Here is a 7,068-nt window from a genome sequence, read left to right on the forward strand (position 1 = left end):
GGCTTTCCGGCGGTCAGTTTTCCGGCGGCTTTCCGGCGGGTTACCGGCGGTTTTTGACGGCTTATTTTCTGCAAAATTTTCCGGCGGCTTTCCGACGGATTACCGGCGGCTTTCCGACGGCTAATTTTCCCGCAAAATTTTGCCACGGCTTATTTCCCGCAAAATTTTCCCGCGAACTTTTCCGGCGGCTTTCCGACGGATTACCGGCGGCTTTCCAACGGATTACCGGCGGCTTTCCGGCGGTCACATTTCCGACGGCTTTTCCGGCGGCTTTTTAACATTTCCGGCGGCTTTTAAAAATTTAATAAAAAAATGAATAAAATTTTAAACATTTAAATGATTTAACAAAAAATTATTAAAAGTTAAAATAACTATTAACTTAATTTTCATCTTAAAATTAATTAGTTAGTTATTTTTTATTTTTTATTAAATATTATTTTTTATTTTAAATTAATTAGTTTTAATTTTTTATAATTAAAGTTTTTTTTTTATTTTCTGTGTGCAAGTAGTTTAAATAATAAATATTGACGTTTTACACATATTTACTTCTTCAGCAAAGCGGTCCGTGTAATTAATAAGATATTATTATAATTATGTTGTAATTAATTAGATATTTTTATAAATTATTAGATATTATAAAATTATTAAATTATTAGATATTATTAGATATGTTGTAATTAATTAGATATTATTATAAATTATGTTGTAATTATATTATAATAATATATTTTTATAAATTATGTTGTAATTAAAATTATGTCATAATATATTTTTATAATTAATTATTTTTAATATAGATATTATTTTGTTTTATAACCTATCATCAAGTGGCGGGGGTTCGAACCTCGCCGCAGGCGCCCGCATGCATGGCGCGCAGGCTAGGCTGGCCAGTCGGGTCGGTTGTTCCCAGGCAGTCTGGGTTGCTTGGGCGGGCATTTTGGGTTAGCTATGGGGAGGGCTGAGGGTAGGGCACTTGGGCTGGCTCGATGGGACTGTTCAGGTTAGCTAGATGAGGGCGAGCTGCTAAAGTTGAAATTTTTTTTATTGTTTTTTCTTCTTCTTTTTTTTCGGCGCATACATAATCTGTCAGAAATATTTTTCCGACGAATTTTTCGCCGGAATTCCGTCAGAAATATTTACGGCGAATTATTTTACGCCGGAAGAGCTTTTCCGACGAGCGTTTTACCATCGGAATAATTTACGCCTGAAATGCTCATTTCCTACGGATTTTAGTCATTTTTCTGACGAAAATGAACGCCGGAAAATTACGTATTTCCTGTAGTGTTAGTAATAGAAAAACAAAGAAATTAAATTGCATATGCCCCGCAAATGAGATAATCTTAGCATACTATCTAGAAAGTAAAAGTAAAATCAGATCCCTTAAGCCTTTTAATAGAAATAAAAAGGCACAAATACTTCATAATCATCTGAGAATTAGAGATTTTTAAAACTGGACAAATACGATCAGGCTCAATATAATCTTTAGAAAATATGTTCAAACTTTTATTATGTTTAACAAATAGACCAAAATAGCTAGCAAAATAATCCAAAATTTTCTTTAATTTCTCGGCATTAAAAAACAATGCTTTACCCAACACCAAAATATCATTTACATAAATAAAATGAGAAATATAAATATCTCTAGATGTCATAACCTCAAAATGAGGGATATAAGACTTATCATCCATCAAGTTGGATAAAACATCCTTCACAATAAAACTAAGGAGATAATGGTTAACCTTGTCGTAGGCCAGAAGGAAAGCAAAAAAAAAAAACCTTCTAAAGATTCGTTAATAGTTATATAAAAGAATATCTCTTCAATACAACCTTTTATCCAATAAATAAAAGAATCTGGAGAACCTTTTTGAGCCATTTTTTTATAAAAGAAAATTTCTAAAAACAATATCAAACGCCTTTGTGAATATCAAGTTTTGCTTAAAAATGTTTCGCTTTAGCATAATTAAACTCCATCAATAACTCTGGGGCTAATAAAATATTATCCGTAGAAACTTTCTTTTTGATAAACACAGAATGATTAGAGTGAATAATATGAGACATTACATTTTTATTCTATTACCCAATATTTTAGCAACTATTTTATAAAAAATATCGCATAATGAAATAGAGCTAAAATCTTTATCAAAGAGGCACGAGTGCATTTAGGAATAAGAACAATAGCCGAAGTTTTCTGTAGCCCTAGGCATTTTATTAGTAGAAAAATACAACAAAATTACTTTGCAGAATATAGGACTAATTTTAGAGTTTATCGGAGGCATTTTTTAAAATTTCGAAAGTATAACCATCCAACCCCGGGGTTAAAGAAGTTGGAACATAGAAGACCACCTTCTTGATTTCCTCTATTGGGTGCCATAAGACTAGGCATAAGCATATCAGGAACTTTCTTTCCCACCAGAATAACATTAGAATAAGCTAACTGCAGTTAAGGAGAGTTAAAAACCTTTTTAAAATATTGAATAAAAGCTTCAGATATATAATTTAAATAAATAATCAAACATTCAACTGTATAAATAGCCTTGATATTATATATGTTTCGTCTACCACAAATTTTGGAATATAAAAAGTCCAAGTCAACCTCTCCATTAGGGCAAATTGATGCGGTGCATTTTAAGCTAGAATGGTTCCTTAGGAGTACTTTATCTAGTTTGTTATTAACTTCTAGAATGCTCTTTTGGTCTTATAAGTATGAGGTCTTGTAGAAGAAAAAGGTATTGAATAATATAATATACTCTTTGAAGCTTTTGGAGCATTTTTTCTTCTTCTTCTTCCCTGAATTGGGAAACCAAAATTCTTCTTGCAGGTCGAGTCTTCCAACGATCCACTACATCAGTTGGTATCAGAGCCTGGACCATGTGAAGATCAATGAACTGCGGAAGAAGGTCGATTGTCGACGACGTTCGAAGCCGTAGAACAAGGGCGGTCGACGAAGATCGACGCCGAATAAGATGGGCGGTCGACGAAGATCTCCACCGAAGGAGATGGGCGATCGACGACGATCGACGCCGAAGAAGACGGGAGATTGATAACTATCCGCCTCTCGAGCTTCCACTCAAATGGCGTGATCCGCCGCCGGAATACCCTCCCCTCGAACTTCCGCTCAAATGGCGGAATCCATTGCCGGACCATTTAGTCCGCAATCAACCCGCGGCCTTCGCCCGCGACGGCCTCCGCGACTCGCCGTCGCTCAGGCCTCATTTAGTCTCCCATGATCCTTACGCCGCTTTGTCTCGCAATCACACTCGCAATCCCGACCCCCTCATCCCAGATTTCAACGGCCACCGAAGAAGAAGGGATGCCGATCGTGCGCAACGCCGGGAAACCCTTCAGTTGGCTCAAGTGGAAGCATCAATCGATTGAATAAATGCTTTATGTGTTAATGTCTTACAATCGGTGGAGAGAATCATGAGCAGGCTGGCAACCATACCGTCCCCGTAGCTCATCTGCTCCACCAACACACAGGCACTACCGAACCTAGTTCCGCCTGCAGATTCGCCTGCAAACAATCACTCTGTCGCCGATTTCAACTCCGTCGTCATTCCCATACCCGACATTCAACCCGAGCCCGCTGCCCGCTGCTACCACGCCGCCATTGCTGTCCGCACACACTAAACTCCCAACTCCGCCTTAGGACATTCACAATCTCGTCGTTACCGCTCCTCCGATGCTAACCGATCATACAGAGCATCCACTCCAGGCGCTGGTGACCGACGCCGTCCTTCATTCCGTTTCAACATCGTCCAAGGGCTCTGCAGATATCGATGGAGAAAATGAAACCGCGCCTATCATGTCGGCTGGATCCACGATCATGGTAGGAGACGGAGAGAATTAGCTTTCAGCTAGAGCATCACCGCTCTCTGCATCGGCTTCGGACGCTTCCTTATCTGATAGGGAGGTTGACGCTGTTCTTCCAGCTTCCAACTCCACTCGCCGACAGCAACCCACCAGGCCACCGCCGACCGGACTCCTGCACACTCCGCCGCCGATACCACTCCGTCGTTAGCGTCTCGCGACACCATTCCTCCATTGCCGCACACCCCACTCCGACGGCAGTAGACAGAGAACACACTTGGCTATCGCGACGTTGCTCCAGGCCTTGAGCTCGATTTATCACGACCAGATCCCAGTCTCGCTGCCTGCTCCGATTCCGTCGGGATGGAGCTCCACTGCAGAATTGTCGCCTTCCTGCATTGCCTGCGGACGGCAACAAGGCAGTGCGGGTTCCGGACACTGCCATGGATGGAAATTATTCTCAGCTCCATGTACTTAATATAAGCAACTACACTCTCTCCGATGCATTCAAATCACAAGTGAAGCCTTCCAAAAAAATAGAATTCAAGTATCAAAGAGGTAGTTCAGGATATGGAAGCCACGCAACTTCTATGGTGGCAGGACATTATTTCTATGATTTAAATGGAAGAGCTACAGGAGCAGGAAGTTCTACTGCTGCTAGCTCGGATCATTCTGAGGACTCGAAAGCCTTGGATCACCACCATCGCGGGCCGGCGGCCAGAATCTGGCAGTCGAGTCCGCTGATAATGAGCCTGGATTGCTCAGCTGAAAGGACTGGGCTTAATTCCACGCCGGAGATTGAACTAAATGCTAACTTTATTCTTTTTATTAGGCATGTTTTCCCTGCAGGTGTGAATACGCCCTGTCTAAATTTTGCAGACAAAACTGTTTATCTGCAATGCTCCCCAACTGCTCGATATAATGTCCACGAAGGGTTCGATCCTACATTGGTGCGGCATTGTATTATTTATAATATGGGCGATGGAGAAGATAAGTGGGAGCACTTCTTGGCTGTTGTCAATGTGGAGGATTCACTGAGTATGCAGCTGACTGCTTTTGATTCCATTAATAACAAAGAAGATATCATGGTTGAACCTTCCAAACTGATCGCAAAGTTGACAAAGATAGGTGCAATTGGTACCAAGGGTACGCCAACTGTGCATCAAGGCATGCATGAATGTCTTGAGATTATTGATTGGGCCACTCATAAGTTTACTGCGGATGCTTTGGTTGTGGTTGCCCCTTATTCAGGCCAAGTGATTTCCAATGGGAATTATCCAATATTTGAGCCTCTTAAGGCTTGCTCTTTTGATAAGGTGAAACCGGTGAGAGGTGGCATGATGGAGACATTGCATGTTTGGAGAAAAATTTCAGACAAGGGTGACACTGCGGTACCTGAGGCTTCAATGGAGAGGAAAGTTGCTAATTTCGGAAATAATGAGAACAAAATCTTCGATCTGGTAATCTGTCTTCTGCAACCTCTTTGTCAATACTGCGTCTCGACGTAGCCGAGTCCTTTTACGCTATGGGAGAATGATGCGTTGCATTTTAAGCTAGAATGGTTCCTTAGGAGTACTTTATCTAGTTTGTTATTACCTTCTAGAATGCTCTTTTGGTCTTATAAGTATGAGGTCTTGTAGAAGAAAAAGGTATTGAATGATATAATATACTCTTTGAAGCTTTTGGAGCTTTCTTCTTCTTCCCTGGATTGGGAAACCAAAATCCTTCTTGCAGGTCGAGTCTTCCGACGATCCACTACATCATAAATTATTACATCCGGTCACCAGATGCGGAGATAGGTCTGGATATTAATAAAATATTATTTTAAATTAAGCGCGTCAAAAGCGTAGGTAAAGCGTAGTCAAAAGTGCAGGTAAAGCGCACCTAAAGCACAGTCAAAAGCGCATGTGACGTGGCATGTTTTTATTGAATGTTCGAACCTATTCTGCTCGTCCGGTGACCGGATGTAATAATTTGCCCTCCATTAGAGAGCCATCTTGCTTTAGCTCTTTGGGAAATCCAAGAAGACCATAAAACATGATAATGATTAATTAGAGAATTAACCTCTTTTGAAGAAGTGTTCAGATTAATATCCAAAGCATTCTTTTGAATTTTTTGCAAATTCATCTTTTTTTTTTTTCTGAAGCTCAATAATTTTGCCAAATAAATAGTTAGAGAAAATCTACGATTGATTTTTGATATAACCTTCCATATTTTTCAACCTATGAAAAATTTCATAAATTGGACTACCAACACTAGGTTAAGCAAAAAACCTTAATAAGTAAATCCCAAATTTTTGACTTATAACACCAGTAGTTTTTAAATAAAATTTGATGCTTAAAATTATGCACGCTATTATTAAAAAAATCAACGCTAATTGACGGGCTGCTAGGGTTTCTTCTCACCGCCGCCAGGCTGCTGGTTTCGTTACTTCCTCTTCCTCCTCATCCTCAGGCTTTTGCCGGAGGACCCTCTACTGGGTTTTTCTGCTTCCTGCTCCCTGTTTTTCTCATGGAGCCTCTCTCTGCTTCTGATTTCCCTTCGCTTTCGGTGCATGCAGGAGGATCTTCCTCCTCTGCACCTTCTCGCGTATGGAAGAATATTGTGATAGACTCTGTTCCCATATCTAAAGATCTACCCCTCTCTTTTCTCCCACACAAACCAGATATCATCCCTTTTGCTGGGGATCGCCTGGTTAAAGGGGCGAAAAACTGGAACCTTTGTTTGGTCGGATACTCCATTGGTCGTCGTCCTTATTATGAAGCTCTTCTTCGAGCGATTCGCAAAACCTGGACCCTTAAGGGCTCGATGCAACTTCTCTCTCTATCGGATGGGTTCTTCCTCCTTCGTTTCACCACAGAGGAAGATTATGAGATGGAATGGTCTAAAGGCATGTGGTTCTTTCTGGGGAGGCCCTTTCTGCTTCAAAAATGGTCGCCTAAGTTCCGAAGGTATTTCACGCATCGCCAGCAAAATCGGCATTCCGTTAGCTGTTGACGCTCTTACTGCACAAAAAACACGTCTTACCTTTGCTCGCGTCTGCATCCAAGTAGACGCCTCTGCCACTTATCCTGAGGAGATTCCGATCTCTATAGAGGACGATGTCTTCAGTCTGAAAATTCAATATGAGTGGAAGCCTACTCTTTGCGAGCACTGCAAATCGATGGTGCATGCCTCCTCTTTTTGTCCGTCAAAACCTGAGGCTGTAACCTCAAATGTCATGCATCCTCCTCAGACCTCGCTTCGTGGCCGAAGCAAGAG

This window comes from Dendrobium catenatum, unplaced genomic scaffold, assembly GCF_001605985.2.
Source record: "Dendrobium catenatum unplaced genomic scaffold, ASM160598v2 original_scaffold_268208, whole genome shotgun sequence".
Classification (NCBI taxonomy): domain Eukaryota; kingdom Viridiplantae; phylum Streptophyta; class Magnoliopsida; order Asparagales; family Orchidaceae; genus Dendrobium; species Dendrobium catenatum.